This window comes from Nesoenas mayeri (assembly GCF_963082525.1).
Source record: "Nesoenas mayeri genome assembly, chromosome: 1".
NCBI classification, from domain to species: Eukaryota; Metazoa; Chordata; class Aves; order Columbiformes; family Columbidae; genus Nesoenas; species Nesoenas mayeri.
Genome location: NC_137541.1, coordinates 101,990,888 through 102,009,046, shown reverse-complemented (window position 1 = coordinate 102,009,046; position 18,159 = coordinate 101,990,888). Strand labels below are relative to the sequence as shown.

Here is an 18,159-nt window from a genome sequence, read left to right as displayed (position 1 = left end):
CCATCCCATTAGCATCATGCTCCAGATTTAAGAGTGGGGCCTTCTGGTTTCTTGCTCTCCTCTTCCGTTCTCTCTCTCTCTGGGGATAGCGGGGGAGGTTTTGGTTGGGACATTTAGCTCGGCCTTTTGCCATTTCACAGAGGCCTCTGGGCTTTTCTGCCTTTTTCCTCTATTTTTCTCTCTCTGGGATCAGCTGTGGGACCAGGTGTGGCTTGCTGGGACCAGCTGCTCAGTTGTGAATGGAGTTCACAAGGAATTGCCTTGAGTATATTTTATTTCTATTATATATAGATAGAAAGATAGATAGATAGACAGATAGATAGATAGATATATTAGTAGTGTATTAGTATTTTGTTATTTTATTAAACTGTGTTTATCTCAATCCAAGTTTCTCTCTTCCCTTTTGATTCTCTCCCCTGTTGGGGGGGTGGAAAACGGGGTGAGCAAGTGGCTATCATGGTTGCATTGCTAGCTTGGGTTAAACCACACAATGGACCATATGATTCAATTCCTGTATAAAAGGCAGCAGCCACTCTTGAATTACACCAAGATTTCTTCAAACTAATTTTGTTTTGCTATCTGTGTTGAGCAGAAGAGGCAGAAACAGCAGCAGGATCCTTAAGCTAAAATACCAGAAGCAGCATCTGAGTGCTCAGGATACACCTACACACCATTTCAAAGCAACTCCTTGCTATACCTTGATCTGTAATAGTATTTCTGAACTAGCAGTACAGAAATTGCCATTAGCTAGCATGGTAGGAACACTTCTTAGGACAGATTGCTGTTTTTCTAATCTTGTCAGCTACACTTAATGGGACATATTCTGAACACAAGGTTTTAGATAAATCAGCTAGAACACAAGCTTGCTTTAATGCCTTTTGCAATTGCAGAAGGAAGAATTGGTTGGTAAAGGCAAGCTGTAAAATGCTCCTAAAATACTGCAGCTGAGAAGGTGTAAAATACTACTTGAAACCAACAGCAAGTCGATCTTTCACATAGTCTATATTCTTCATAATCGCCTATCTAGACAGAAGTTATTAAATGTGTGATATAGTACATATGTGTATAATTAAAAGATCATAGACAATTAATATATAGTGTAAATAGTTCAGCATAAAAATGTTATTTCACTTGCAGGCCAGTTCCAGTTCCATGTGGGAAAAAGGTATGTGATGTAGCTAATGTATTAAGGAGGCTCTCAAACAGTAACCTAAAGGGAAGCTTTAATTGCGGCTGGTTTGTTTTGTATTCCATTATCTTCCGTGAAGCTAATCTCAGACTTTGGCACTTTATATTTCAACACAGAGAGAAAATGCTTAGCCAGAGACCTGGACTCACTGGAATCAGTAAGAAAGGTGCTGGTGGCCTCAGACCATCTATTACTGACAAGGTTGTGGGTAGATCCCTACAGTACAAACTCTTCAAAACACATTATTGTTGCCCTTTTGAGTCAGACTGGCGTCTTTTCTATGTAGTGGAGAATTAAAAATACTTTATACTTTTTCAGTTAGTTTTACAATGTTGAATGTAATCATTCTTTAAACATGCAAGAAGAAGTTGGTTTTTTTCTTTCTATTTTCTGTTAAGGAACGTAAAAATGATTAAGAACAATCATTATATCCAGTGACCTTGATTATGGGGGCAACAGCAACGACTGGTGAGAAATTATTTTACATTTGCTTTATCAGCAATACACAATCATGTTATAGAAGGCGGCTCCTATGATTGATTATTCCGTTTATTAGAACTGGAAGTAGGCTAGATAAAAGGGAAATTAATTTGTGCATGCATCAGTTTAAGTAAGCTTATTTAAATGGATTTAAGTTGACAATAAACACAATTCATGTAACAGAAATTTTGGATGCTTGCTAATTTATGTTGCAGCCCACAGAATAACCAATAAATAAATGTTAATCATCTCAGATATAACAAAATTTACAAACACATTTGTTTTATTACAACAGTGAAATTGTTTGGAAGAGTGTCTTTCCTATTCTACATGAATTTTCTGAGCAGGCAGCAGCCACGTTAACCCAACCTCCTGAAATCTTTATTAGGAGAAGATATGACACTACAAAGCCCTGGGAAGCCACCTCAGGTCTGAAGGTCTGAATGCAACGTGGGTTATTCAAAGGGAATGGGCTTTGCCCAAGTCAATACAACTGTTTTGAGAAATCCTGTGCAAATAGTTACACCAACATAGAACTGTTAACTCTGCTCCTTCGCTGGAGTTTGCTGTCCCTTACAGCTCAACCAGAGCAAGTGACTGTCTGAGCTCTCTTTTCTCCAGCTCTCCAACTACACCATTACAACAACTTTACTAAGTCAGTGTAATGAACAGTTATGAAATAAAAGCTTTGGCCAAGGTACCGCATTACAAATCCTAATGTGAACCTGTGACCTTGGTGCATGAGTAAAAATGTATTATCAGTGATGACATACTTGTAATTCGAATTTGATTAATTATACCTGAAACCTCACCAGTTCACATCAAAGAATTACATCTTAGCTGTCATTACTATAGACAAGTAAACTTTTGAGAAAAATAATTATTTTATTTATTTTCATTTGCAGTATTCAGAGTGAAGACTGGAGAGTAAAATATCATGTGAAAATACTCACAGGCTGCCTGAAGATGGAAACTCTCCTGAAATTAACTGATGTTAATCTGTATACTGGGCACAAATCTTTAGTATATACTATCTATATAATAGTATGATTATCCATAAATAATATTAATCTTCCACTGAATCAAAGCAGTTTGGGTGAGAACAACTCAAACAAATACGTAAACAACAATATACATCCTATACATCTTCAACCCTTAATTTATAGAGACACAACTTACTGAAATCGCAATTATATTACGTGTTCTGTTTCTGTGTGGGACAACTGTATGAGATGTTCGGATATTTAGGAGTATATTTAACTAGACTGCCTGTAGTAATTCCATTTCTACAGTGTAACGTGACAGAAGAATTCAGTTTACAACAAAAGCATCATGTGAACCAGCCTTTTACAAAGCAGAAAACCCTATTCTTCAGAGGAAAACTGTCCTAAGTCTGTTTGGGAAGCAGCAGATTTCCTACCCATACATAATCCCTCGTTACAGGTAGTTTGCAGAACATACGATGTCTCTGCAACGTGCTACGCACGCAGTGTTTGCGCAGCATGTGTACAACGACGTACCTGAATTTTCCAAGGGTGCGACGGCGTGAACTGAACTCACTGACCTGGGCAAATTTCTGCAGTTCTCCCCAGCCAGGTTAAGCAAACCTCAGGTGGGTGAAGAAGAGTCATTCGTCTGTGTGAAGTCTCTGGGGAGCGAACTGACAGGAGCAGCCCGGGGCAGTGCTGAGCTCTGTGCTCACCCACCCCGCCACAGCTCCAACACTTCTGAGCAGCGGCCAGTTTCTAAACCTGATTTCACTCACGCCTCATGGAGATATGCACCTTTCGCTTCATCTGGCACTCCAGCTAAATATACAGTAATTAACAATTACAACCAAAATTGTCTTTCTCCACTCTGCATATCTATTACTAACACTTCCCACTGCTTGGCGCGGTGAATGTGGTGTCCTTGTGTGCTCTACAAATCAAAGGACAGACAACACAGGACTGGCACAGCCCAGTCCTAAAAGGTCTGAGTGATGCCTTAAATAATCACCTCAGTCTAAAAATCAAAATATCATGCATTTTACCATTTTATTTTGAAATGCTCACATCCTCAAGCCTCTCTTCAATTCACCAAAACCTTCCTTGGAACCTTAGCTGTGTTAAAGAAAAAAACCTTTTTTTTTTTCTTTAAAGAACAATAATCTTATTCCACTAGAAGCAGTTTAAAATACTACCCTATCAAAAGGGCTCAAAGCAAGTATCTCAGAAGCTGGCCATGCCTTGCATAGTAGTTTCCTTATCTCTCAAGAGTAACGTAGAGGCATAAAAATTGTTACCTAATAGACAAGTTCATGTTCTAGCTAGATATACTTTCTTCTGACTTGGCTAAAAGGTCAAAAAATACTGATTGAGTAATATTTCATTAATAAAACCAGAGGTCAGTTAACTGTGATTCACCACGTAGCAGGAGAAGCATCAGAGAATATACAAATAAAACTCCGCTTTAGCCTCTGAAGAGCTGCAAATTTAAATAATGTTTATTCTTACACTGTTTAAAAATATGTGTATTTTAAAAAACACTATGAGCAATGAATGCTGAGTAGTCAACGGAAATAGTTCATGTGTAGGCCAACAGGTGCCGTATTATTTTTTAACAATACTTGAAAAACAATTTTGGAAATCAAAATCAATACAGTTTATTAACTGAAACCAAGAATTGTATTATAAAGGATACTGTTTAAAAGGAGTTTGATTTTTCTAGTTCATAAATCTAACTGACTAACAAAATGATTTGGTGGGATCTAGTGCCAACAGCATCTGTTGTTACCACACAGAAAGCTTCTCTCTGCCTGTGTAAGACCATTGATAAAGTTCTAAATAAATTAAAACAAATCATTAAAATCAATAACTATAAAAGAATTATAAAAGTTGCTAAGGAAAAAGTATGGACAGGTGTACTATACTATTTTTCAAACTCAGGCACTTGGAAGCCAACTCTTAGGTGATAGCTTCTTTCACTTTTCTTATATAAAATGCAATGTTCTTCTTATGTAGAAATAAGACACACATTTCATCAAAATCAACCATTTCAATGCAGACCTATATATAACAAAATATCCTTATCACATCAAATGAATGCTTCTGAAATGTTTTTGAAAAAACACTGTTCTGGAAATACTTTTCAAAAAGAATCTTTAACATTTTCTTATGCTAATCTACGCCTGTGCACTTCTACCAAAGAGAGCCACAACCCGCGCCATCACTTTTCACTTGGGACATTCTCAAACTGCACCATTTCGGGCTCATTGAACAACAGAAACCTGTTCAGCATATCAGATGATCTATTTTAAAAATCTTCCACTTACATCCTACCCAACTCATTCTTAAATTCAAAGTAACTAATTCATACAATAAACATCAACCTAGTAAAGGGTGATCAGTTTCTTCCTAAGTATCAAGTGCACACTCCTACTGTTTCTAAATGAACTGCCCGAATTCTTCCCATTCTCACATCTAATTTTGCCTCATTTCTGTTTCACCTTGCTTTTTACACTCTAAGGTTTTCTAGTCAAGATACTATAATTCTCTCTGTATTCATACAATATATCACACATGATCTTGATACAGTCGGCCTCTTGTCATTGTCACCCCCATCATATCAATGATAACAATAACAGTAAGAATGCATGAGACAAAATTAACTTGCCCATATTTTGTTAAAACATACTTTTATTAGTCTTGATAGTGATTTTGGCCATAATTTTCAAAAGCTTTTACTAACTTGTTGAAATAAGTCTCATGTCTACCTAGTGGAAAGTCCGAAAGTGCTCTGACACTCACCATGTAAAAATTGTTGCCCTTCCTTGGGTAACTAAACCAGCAAAACACAGGACTCAAGAAACTTCTGTGGTCCATTCCCAGGCACAAGGGATGATCCACTAAAAATAACTACTAACTTTGTAAAATCCAAATGTTTTTCTCTGCTTTTGGGTTTCCTCATACTGGTGCAGATAAGCAGCCATTACAGAACCAGCCAAGCAGATTTGCACTGGTGCTCCTAGTAACAAATTCCAACAGGGAGTTTCTGCTGCATTTGACGCCAGGAAGTTACATGAAATTTTCCTGGAGCTTCTTTCTTTGAAACATTACATTTTCTGCCTTTCTTGGCTCTGTGTTCACCCTAGACTGGTTAGAGACATTTTCTTGTGGAGATGAAAGTCCCAGTGTTACTATGAGATGGAACACCACTAAACCCTATCAGAGAACTGGATGACGTGCTACTTAAGTTTGTATTTGTAAAATGTGAAAAGAACTATGAAGGAACATCCATCCATCTGAGAGGTGTGAGACAGAAATACCATGCAGGCAGTAGTAACACATCAGGCGCTCCTGATTTTTTTTTGTTCTTTCTAACACCAAAATGATAATTACACTCCGGAACTGTGCATTCAATATAAAAAGTTTAGTTAAGCACAAGCACGGAAGTTCATTAGCCCAGTAAACTATAAGAAAATGAACAGAAATGAAAATGTGGAAGGGCTCTCCTTATCCCACTGCCACCAGGGACCAAACACCACTATTAAAGAGTTCAAAAAAGGCAACCTCTGCCAAAAAAAATAAAATCACACTATAGTTCTGGGTTAGGGGTGTAATTAGATTGAAATATACATCGCAACTAAAAAACCCCCAACAAACTCATCTAGAAATTAACGTGAATAGGGAATTTGCGCCTAAAGGAAAAAAGACTAGAAAGCAGAGGGCCTCCAATTTCTGATTCATATTTTAAAAGAATACAAACACGCTATGCAAAAAATCTCCCCAAAATAACATATGTTTTCTTATTTGTAAGTAGAAAAAAGGCATTTTTACAGATAAGGAGGCCATTAGTAACCAAAAAGAATGTTGAAAGACAACTTTAAAAAGCACACCCAGAAAATTTGTGCCTTAGAGTCTTAAAAGTGTTTGCGAGAGTTTAATTTCAATGATGCTAATTTTCAATACATTTTGGAACACCAGAGAAATTCAGTAAGACTGCTACCATCTCCTGGCAATATTTGAAGATGGTTGGTGGTATGATCTCAGTAATTACAGAGCTCTAAGCCATTATTAATCTCAAGCAAAAGAACCAGCAAACTGATAAAGGATAAATTCACTGGGAAATGACACAAATAAAACCGATGTCATTCAACATCATTTTATAGAAACATGGTCAGTAAAACAGAAAGGTTGATTTAATCATCTGATAAAGCTACAAACTGTGGTCAGTACAAGTTATTCCATGGGTGAAACATGCAGACTCTTGAACAGTATTTAGCTTACAGCCACACAACATTCAGAGTTAGGAAATTATTATCAGTACCATTGACAGTGATTAAGACACAGATAGAAAACAGTAGCTGTTAACAAGAAATAATAATTGAAGAAGAGTGTTTGACATTACCCCAACAAAATCATCCAGTACTAGCTCAACATTATCTAAGAGTACCATGAACGATACAAAAGTAAATATTGTTGATGGTAGTTATGGCACAAAAAAATGTTGGATTGGTTAATAAAGGTAGCAGAGCAGTTATTCAGAGTAATATGGATTGCTTTGTAAGACAAGGACAGTGTATTGCAGCCAAGCGGACTTACGTAGCAAGCAAGAAAGAAATAATGCAGGTAATACCCGGAAAAGGGTGCATAAAAGACAAGGACTTAAAAAATAAATACCATCTTTGTGGCACAGAAACAATTCAATACAAATGCCAGTGAAATCTTATGACAAGAAGGAGTAATAAGAATCCCCACACACTTAAGTGCATGGCACCAGAGATGCTACTTTTGTTCACAGCATTAGTGATACTGGAATAGTGATTACAGGTGTATAGCCGCCGCACTGTTTTCCAAAGATGGCAAAGATCTTGTTTTTCTTTCATGGTTTCTCCATAAGTCACCAAAAAAGGTGTTAAGGTGTTAACCAGAATGCCCCACATGCTGTTATTAGCACAGTGAGGTATTCAGAAAGTTGTGTGAAAAGAGCACAGCAGCAATCTGCAAAGGCTGCAGAGAACCAGTGAGTGTTACATGAACACAGAAACAACCTCTGGTCCATTCCAGGAGAGTAGGAGAGCTCAGGCCTAATGTTAGTGACCAGGCAGTGCTGACAGCGGTGTACGTACTGTGGTAAGACAGATTTTATCACTGATGGGTTCTGGGGTTATTTCCTAGCATAGCAATTACTTAATGCTGAAGACACCTAAAGAACCATACAGTGCTTCTTTGCTTTGTTACATTGTGGCTCTTCAATCTGTAACCTTGAAAAAAACCCTGAATAAAGGTAGACCTTTTGCCAAATGTCTCTATTTGAGAGAGCTAGACTGCCACAGCCTTAAATCACAGAATGTTAGGGAATGGAAGGGACCTCCAAAGATCATCCAGTCCAATCCCCCTGCCGGAGCAGGAACACCTAGATGAGGTTACACAGGAATGTGTCCAGCTGGGTTTTGAATGTCTTCAGAGAAGGAGACTCCATAACCCCCTGGGCAGCCTGTTCCAGTGCTCTGTCACCCTCACTGTGGAGAAGTTTCTTCTCAAATTTAAGTGGAACCTCCTGTGTTCCAGTTTGAACCCATTTCCCCTTGTCCTATCATTGGTTGTCAACAAGAATAGCCTGGCTCCATCCTTGTGACGCTCACCCTTTATATATCTGTAGACATTAATGAGGTCACCCCTCAGTCTCCTCCAAGCTAAAGAGACCCAGCTCACTCAGCCTTTCCTCATAAGGGATATGACAGCAGCGGTCCAAGTACATCATCACGTATATGCCCAGGAACTAACCGTACCTGTGGCTTCACCAGGGAAAAACCTGAAAGGCAGCTGGATAGCAAACCACGTTCTTGTGGTAGTCTCCTGTTTGCTGATTACTTTTGGCTTACCTGGTCGTGAGACCCTCGAGCTGCTGAATGCTGCTCCTCGCAGGCTGCTGTCAAGAGTCTGGGGGTTGGAGTTACCATGGAGATCACCGCATCTGACAGCTGAGAGGGCTGCAATGAGAGACAAAGGTACTCATCAGCCAGTTTCCATCACCTCATCAAAACAACGGGATTTGAATCCTTTTGCTTTGAGCATTTGCTAAGGTACTATTTCCCAATTTAGGAGCTTTGGACAAAAAAAACCCACCACCCATCAGAGAGGGAATCAAAGAGGCAAGGGCCAGCCCCAGCAACTCACAGCTTTCAAGGGCTTTGCAAAGCCCAGCACTTTTTCAGGAACCCAAAAGAGTCCCAACATACATTGAGCATGGCTCAACATTTTTCAGCCTCTTTGGTCAAGTGCAACACCAGCAAACAACTCATCCAGACCCGCTGCAGAAAACAGGGCAGAAACACCAGCGAGTTGTCCCAGAGCAGCGCAGGGCACCCAAAAGGGCTCCCTGAGAAAGCTCCTGCTGGGGACTGACTGAGTGAGTATCACTTCTGTGCAAAAAGAAGTAAGCAGGCCAAAGAAATTACCTTCCCGCATGTTGAGGGAGGAAAGTCTAAAGGAAAGCATTTACAAAATTCGAAGATGCAAGATAGTCTGGCATTCTATTGCAAAAATAAACCTATTTGCAGACTTCTCCATGCCTACCATTAAGCATGATAAGTAAAGCCTTATCTCCTATTTCCTCTGCCATTCAACCACCATCTATCTACAATAGTTTCCTACTCCTGCATTGCAAGCCTTAAGCCCTATGCTCAGTTTTTGTCTATGTAATCTAATAATTAAATGCTGTAAAGTGAAATGAGATATTCATTGGAGACTTTTAAAATTAATTATACTCTTCCACACAAACATCTAACAGCTTTAAAAACTATACATTAAGGAGCATTTTATGATATAATCAATTTAATAAATAACATATTTAAACACATCATCAGGAGAAGCTTTCATAAATCCAGCTCTAATTCTCAGTCTGCAGTACTACAGCATGTTCTCGTTTACATCACTGTGAGACAAATACACTATCTAACCAAACACAACTACTGACCTGCGAAAGAGTTATACCTATTCTAATCAGAGGTGAATCACTACACAAGGGACAAGAAATGCCTATGCAAGCATCATAGAACTCCATAGTTTTTCTGAGTTGGTCTACTGAATGCATATGAACCTCCCTGGCTACCTATACATTATAATTACCAATCTAATTCTCAGATGGCATTCTGACATGACTGTTGTCATCTCTCCATCTTATTTTTGAATTGTATCCCATCTCATTTTTCTGTAGAGCATGTTATATTGATGGAAAATATAACATGCTCAAGAATCGTAACTGTGTAAATATAAAATCTGAAAATCCAAGCAACAATTAGAGGATTTTTCTGTTACAAATTCTCTATGTCTTATGGGAAAACTGTTAAGAGTATTATTATATTAAAATTATCTCTATTCAATACAATATGCTGTGCAACAGTAACTAACACATACTGAGGCTGCTCTGATGACAAATACCAGGAAAATAACTGGCTCATCTGTGCTGAAGGCTGCTGCAAGATTCATGGAGTTTAAAGGACACTGTAAAATATCAGATACTCATATTGTGTAGATGGAAGTATTTTTATTGAAGAAATTGTACTAGTTCTTTTTGCCAATTATTATACTCATGGTTAGGCCACGTTTTCATCTTTTCTGTTTGTGCATCTTATATAGTGGATCATTGGAGCTTTTATTGGTGACAGGATCACGTCAAGGCCGCTCGTCTTCCCAAGCCAATGCAGAGCAGGCAGGAGGTGTCAGTAGGGGCAGCACCGGCAACACCAGCTGGAAGAGCTGATCAAGTCCTGTGGTTAAGACTGGCTTTGCTTACCTTGCCAGATAACTAATTGGTAAATACATCGATACTGACTCTCTACCAAAAGGGTTTTTTTTGTTGAAAGACTAGGGCCAAGTAAATAAATGATTTTCAAGAATGAAGCAAGGCGAAAGAGACAAATCAGAAATTAAAAGAAATTATTTCTTTATTATTAATTATCCATAAGTGTCAGTGACACGGAAAAGTTACACGGATTTCCCTCACAATTGGGTGAGAGCATACATGTGGATGGGTGTAATAATTTGTCATTCTACCAGATGAACCTACCCATAAGGTTTTAATCAACAATAAAATGATTTCTTAAAATCTAATTTCATGCAGACATAAGTGCTAATATAAGCTTTGAAATAAATTCTATGCGAAGAGAAGTTGCGAAAGTGATTAGAGCACTGTAAAAATACTTTAATATGAAATATTTAAGAGTTCAACTTGTACAGTTTATGGGAAACAAATAAAGACAGACGATTTGATTACAGCACCTAAGTGTTTTCATAGGGAGAAAGTACTAAGTACTGGCTGGCTTGTGAATATTGAAAAGAAGGGTATGCATAAAACCAATCAGCATCTGGAAGCTGATGCTAAATTCAAATGAGAAATAAAGCACATGCTTTGCACCACCTGTGACTAACCATTAGAGCACAGCTATCCAAAGGAGAATGCAGAGATTCTCCATTTGTTGATATCAAGTTTTAGTGTAACTTTTCTAGAATATGAATTTTTGTAAAAATACAAGTTATTCCGCAGTCATATGCAAGTTACTGGGTTACATACAGACAGGCAAAGTTTGCAATATGGAAAAAGGAAGACCAGGTGATACAGTCACCCCTTGCTGGTCATAAATTAAATATATTATGATCTGAAATGATTGTTTAGCTTTGTAACTAAAGCACTGGATGATGGTGAACAGTGTGCACGCCAAGCTGCTGGTGCTGGCACATACTTAGTGACACACCTGTGCATCTAACACACACATACAGTGAGAGAGCAGGTGCGTGTTCAAGCCGTATGTGGAGTCAGAGAATTACAACCTTCCTTCTAAAGACAGGTAGACTACATTCTGCCACAAATAATATTCTGGCTTCTAATTTAGGAAGCCAGTTCTTTCCTCCATGAGCTGAAAGGTCTCAGTCACGGGACAGCGGTAGCAGGAGCTCTCTTCACATTCGAGTCATTCGAGGCATTAGTGAGATGACTGACATCAGGCAATGCCACTGCTGCTCCCTAAATCTGTGCCTCTGCTCCACAGACGTAGAACAATGAAAAACAGTGCTTCGTGATATTAACTGTTTGCCAGTCCACCCCAGCAGGCAGTAAGCTTTCTGGGCAGAAAATGCTTCCTAGTAGGGTATTTCAGCAGGTCAGACAAGCAGCTCCTCACCTCAGTGAAAATCCAGGTGCTACCATGACCCCGTAGCATCACAACTCTAGCTCTGTTCCTACAGCGCAGCCCTACTCTGGGGGGAGTGGGAGGAAAAAAGGAAATAAGAAAAAAAAGAAATTGCCTAAATGTTACACTGAGCTGCTCTCATAGTTAACAACCATAAAGATTTTGTCCCTTAAGCAAAGATACGGAAAAATATTGGAAGTGCCAACTTAGCTAGCGTTAGTGCTGTTGCGACGCTTTGGGCTGCCAAGCTGCCAGTAAATTTAAACATGTTTAAATATCAAGCAAAAATAAGAGTTCAAAAATTTCATTCATATTCACTGATTGTAAATCTGGTCCATATGGTATGACTTTGGATGCCGCACTACTCTGGAAAAGACAAAAGTCAGCCAAACGATGTAAATAGGTCCATCGATCTCTGTATATCTCAGCTGCTCCATCAGACACAACCTCCCTGAAGCAAAACCATGGAAAACACTGACATCCAACTTGCACACAGTCGATACAAAAATCCCTGCTTACATCAGAAGTGCAAATTCAGCTGAAGAACGCCAAAGCTGCCTTTCACCCCACCCCCAGTTGGGACATGGCTGAGCACAAGCATGGTAGCTGCCAAGCCACACAGCACCACTTACATCAAGAGGTCAATAAAGTCACAGTCACTTAAAGGAAGCCTGAATTTGGTGCCACAGATGAAACACTGTATTTATCCACTGCTTCATACATAGATTTCCTTTTGCAGGCACCTGCATAACTTTAGGAAACTGAAACTGGGGGCCGGATTTATAGGAGGGACTTGAAGTTATCAGCTGTGCAGGTGTCTAGGGGTAAGAACACCTAAATAGTACAGTAAATTTACTCTTGATTTAAATCCAGAGTAATTAGTCACATCATTTAGGAAGATGTTCTTGTAAATCCTGCTAAATTTCTCTAAATAGATTTAGAGGAAGTGGTTGAGTCACCATCCCTGGAGGTGTTTAAAAAGCATATAGATGAGGCTTCTAGGGATGTAGTTTAGTGGCAGAGTTAGGTTATGGTTGGACTTGATGACCTTGAGGGTCTCTTCCAATCAGAATGATTCTATGATTTTTCCAGTCTGATTTATGTTTAAATACTATTTCTGCCTAGTTTCCAGTAAGTTGTTTTATTTTCACTAGACAACATAGATGAGGAGAAACCAAACCAGTTAACATTACTACTCTGTTCTATCACACGTCTCTTTACACTGTTCCATAATAGAAAAAAAAAAAAACAAACATTAATTGGGTGACTAGTTTATTATTCGTCTCCTTTCTGGCTTTTAAAGACACAGAGGAGTTTAAATGATAAACAGGCCATCTTCAACTGACACTGAACTACAAAAGCATTTTTGAGGGATTTCCCTATATCTCTGGGGAAAAAAGTACAGGATACCTAGTGCACAACATCAATATTTTGCTTTCTTTCAAATTGATAAACAGCCTTAATATTTTAAAATAACCGCTGGGGGATTGTAGTTAAGCAGGACTATATGGAAGGTTCCAATAGGACATCAATAATTACGCCACCCTTCTGCAAAAAAAATAACTTAAAATGTATTTTCGAAAGGACTTCCTAAAAAGTGTGTACGTATGAGTGAAAAAAACATTCCAACATTTGCAAAACTTCTGCTGATGCGCCGGGGTTTTAGTTTCTTTATAGATTAACATCATACATAAACATAATCACAGAGGTATGACCGCAGCTGTGGCCACCCTTGGGGCATGACCTGCAATTAGCAGGCACAAAGATCATGGATAACACTGCAGTCGTGTGGAGCCACAACCCGGACCTCTATTTTCAACACAACACAACGTGCTGGGGTTCTCTGTCATGTTTCCACAGAGCACCTGTGCACTGGAACTTCAATCTCCGTTCAGAAAAGCCCACACAATGCCTGCATATTAATGTATTTGCCCTAAGGTCTTATACAGAAAATAAATAGAATTCAACGGCTTGCTATGATAAAAAATTTCCTCTCTGGGTACTTGTGTATTTGTCTTTCCCCTGTAGCCACCTCCTCTAAAGGAAGTTAGGAAAGTTTTTTTTATTTTATATCTACCATAGACGAATGGTCAGATTTGATGAAGGAAACAAATTAATGAGTCAGTCAGAAACCAGAGTCAGCTTTGAAATAAATATTCATTATAGTACTAGTGCAAAAAGTTTTCCCATGGTAAAATCTGAGCCGAAGCAATAGAAAAACCTTAGAAATAACCCCTGTCTTCGCAGAAAAACTTAAAATACTTGGACTTGAGAGCCTCTCCCCAGAACATGGCAGTCTTTCAGGTGCAGCTCACAGGGCCCGGGCTGCCACTTTGAAGCCAGTGTCTGGAGGGAACACAAAACTACAAGTGGAAACTCTTTTCATGTTTCTTCTTAACTAAGTCTCTCAAAGCTAGCAGACGTCATGAAATTAGGAGTTTCAGAAGTACAGTCTCATTAATCTGGCCATATCCTGCCACCCCCTTTATGCAGGCTCCTCCAGAGATCAATTAACTCTTACCATCCTGAACAGTAACTTAATACAACCAGTCTTAGAGCCAGACCAGAAGCCACAGTTACAGCATCGATTCTCAAAAAATATTTACCACAGTCAATGCTTTGCCTGCACAGACACTTCAACAGTTCTAGATTTTTCTGCTTCACCTGTGTATTTCAATGTAGTAGATATTCTCCCTATCATGCATAATAGTTTCAGAGGCAGGAGATACACGAGCTATCTATCATTATTTGATATGCAAGTACTTTCAGTAGTGATAACGAATTCATGGGAAGCTGAGCTGTCAGTAACCAAGGCAGGTACCAATTCTCAAAATGCTTAGTACTGTAGAGACGATTTTTTACAGTACATGGATTCATGGGTGCTGTAGCATCCAACACAGCAATTCTGATAAGTTTTTATGAGAAAGATACACATGGATCATGTAGCACAACATTTATTTTCCCAACCCTTAGGCAAACGGAATGCTACTTTTCTAATTAACAAGTCCAGATTAAAAAAAAAAATAAAAATCCTTCTCTCTTGATGTGAACTCATAAGATTTCTGCTGAACTTTATAAAACATGAAACAAAAAGCACAGCATGTCTAGGACTGCTGTGACAGAAACATAAAGAAAAGCGCTTAATTATTAAATCTGTGATACTGCAGGTAGATGATAAAGAACGATCTGCTTCAGAAGCACCGAACTGTAATCCTCCCGTTCGTCTATTTAGCTCTACCTCAGGCAAAAGCAGAGGAGAAACAGCAAAGAAGAAATGCATTGCCCTAACAATCACCATTAAACGATTTAAAAGTGCAAGCTTAAAAAGAAAGCCACCCAATTTAGTTTAATTCATGTACCTTTTGCCCCCAGAAGATCTGTCATTCTAACCTAAGAAATGAACCTTCAAGTCTTTGGTCCCCGGTTGCGCAAATACCGCATTGCTTTCAGCATGCACACCTTGGGGGTACCCAACTGCAGAGCACAACGTAGAAGGATTTGTTGTTTCCCACATCTGGACGATGCAGAGTGTGTACAGTTTTCTCAAGGTGAATCAGTAATGTGAACTGCAGCCCACGGCAAAGACAGAGCTGGTGCAATTTTCTTAAACAAGGTTTAATGTGTGTAGCCAATATCATCAGCTTTGTTTTGGATTAGCTGCAGTTTCCAAGAAATTTTGAAGGTGGGATACAACTGGCACTGTGGTGACATAATCTTGACGTTGCGGAGGCATAAATAACTGTTGCAAGGTCAGGCTTTAAGAGAAATAACTACAATTAATTTACTACAGCAGAGATGGCAAGCACTTTGGACATGCCACAGGGGATCTGGGGAGCGGCTTGTCCCCAAAGAGCCTTTTGTAACTTGATCTCGTGTGGAACTTCAGCTACACGTCACTATCATCAGATGCATATATGTGGTAATTAATATATTTAAGTTGCATTTTCCCCTTACTTTACAGCAATTGTATGAAACACTCTAGGCTAGAAGCTGCTGAATCAGGAAATGGATGAGAAGCTAACTAAAATGTCTTTCTAGTTATTGATTCCTGCTCTCTGTTTCATGTCGGCTTCCTAGAATCCATCCAGCACAAGCACGAAAAGGGTAATGAGTTTCTGAACACACACTCTAATAGTGCACACTGCATCAAAGATTTCAGTAATTGCCTGGATGCTGCTTCCCAGCAGTACTAAACAACTTAAACATAATTAGCTGGAAGCCCTATGGGCTGCATTTCACCACTGGAACACCTCTTACACTAATCCATTTATTAGGCTGACAGATGACTGAATCACTGGTACTGTGGACCCGTTCTACTAATAGTATTTCTTAAGCCAACATTTTTGTTTGTTCCTTATGCGGTACATCTTTGCAAAGAAAAAAATCAGCATTATTTAAAGCAGAGAGAAAACCAGACATAGAATACGTTAATCTCTTCCTAGTAATGAACAATGCTATTTGTTTGATTAGACCACTACGTATAAAATGCTGGTGCTACCAGGCAGATAATGGAAACAAAATATATGCGTTATGGAACTGTACAATGCCAAAAAATAACAGGGAAACACGCAAACATTGAAAGAGCCTTTGGAAATTTTCCAGACATTCAGAAATTGAGATTGAGAAATTTGAGAATTTGAGATTTGAGAAATTTGAGATTGAGATTTGAGAAATTGAGATTGAGAAATTGAGAAATTGAGAAAAAACTTCTTCTCAGTAAGGGTGACAGAGCACTGGAACAGGCTGCCCAGGGAGGTTGTGGAGTCTCCTTCTCTGGAGACATTCAAGACCCACCTGGACAAGTTCCTGTGCAACCTCACTTAGGCGTTCCTGCTCCAGCAGGGGGATTGGACTAGATGATCTTTTGAGGTCCCTTCCAATCCAGAACATACTGTGATACTGTGATACTGTGAAATTTTTGGAAGTTTGGATAAGAGGATAGTTTTCAGGGTTTCCTTCCTAATGATGGCCTGGCTATAGCTTTCAAGCCAAAATTTCTCCATGCTACTTACTTTTTGTACATCCTTCTGAATGACAGGTGACAAAAGACATTTTTAAAATCTTTGAACTATATGCAAATAGTCATGATTTGAACATCATGCTGCCACAGAACTATGCACTTTGCAAGCTGCTAGAGACTTTTCACAAAGTACAAAAAATATTTAATTTCTTAGCCGGAGTTTTCTAATGTTGTAACAGAAACTATTTTATCGTTGTATCCCTGCAGCTTCTATTTCTAAACAGGTTCCAATAAGTGAACCTCTGCAGGGGCTGAAATTTTGACGACTGCAGACAAAGTCTTCCCAAAATGTGTCACACTATTGAAATGAAGTAATTATGAAAATGCTGAATTCTCATCAAGTTCTTTTAAACGATAAAAAAAATTACTCTAAGATGTTATACTGTTATGCTTCCTTTGTAACAAGTTGTGGGACAGACAATAAAAAGGGACAAAGTTGGTAATGGCCAGTTTGAGAATACAGAAAAAAGAGGGCGTCCCTCTTTTACACTTGTTATACTGTGGTCACTAATCCATATTCTCGCTTGGAATCATCAGAACCCAGCTGGACTGGTACCATTGTTTCATCTGCTTATTTCCCCTGGATACTCTCATTGTGGACAGAGAAAATCTTCATGTCACAAAACAATAAGAAGAAATTACTCCTTGTACTGCTTCAATATGAGCCTAATATGTTTGTTGTAAACCTGACAGTCGACATTCATTCATTTGCTTAAAAATAATATTGCAAGTTAAACTATGGCCTCATCCTTTTAGCTGGGAAGATGACCATCAGTATGAGTTCAATTCCAAAGGCTATACTTAACTATTTAACAATGAATAAGATAATTTAAATACAGCTATTCAGGGATCAGAAACAAACTGGTTTAGCTTGTTAATCAAGCAGCAGCAAGACAAGATTCAGTCAGCACTTCCCTTGATCACAGTCCAACCATCCATCTCAGAAAAGAGTGAAGGAACGGCAGGTACTCAGACATTGCCAGACTTGATTTTGTAAAAAAAGGCAATCACAGGTTTTCACCGTGTCTGGTAAAGTACCTAGCAGGTTATTAACTACTGAGCTGTTGGAGATCTCTTCATGTGAACCCAGGAGCAGAAATCTCAGTTTCACATGCACTCTCCACCCACTCCTTCCCTCCAGCCTGAAACTGGAAAATTCATCCCAGGACACTGATGCTTGCGCATCAGCCAGCCAATCTCTGTCATTCAAAGCCAGACCTTCCTTCCCAGCTTCATCTCCACTGTTTTGTATATTTCCTACTTCTACATGCAGTTGGCAGCTGGTCAAGAGTGGTGTTC

General features: G+C 38.9%; 1 protein-coding gene across 8 annotated transcripts in view; it reads right to left on the bottom strand.

Moving 5' to 3' along the window:
* TBL1X (transducin beta like 1 X-linked) overlaps positions 1 to 18,159 on the bottom strand; it is a 205,885-nt gene that overhangs the window by 86,583 nt on the left and 101,143 nt on the right. For all 8 annotated transcript variants that reach the window (XM_080353892.1, XM_080353897.1, XM_080353891.1 and 5 more), the window contains one exon: positions 8,535 to 8,642. The gene's annotated coding sequence lies outside the window, so the exon portion shown is untranslated. The remainder of the gene's footprint in view (positions 1 to 8,534; positions 8,643 to 18,159) is intronic.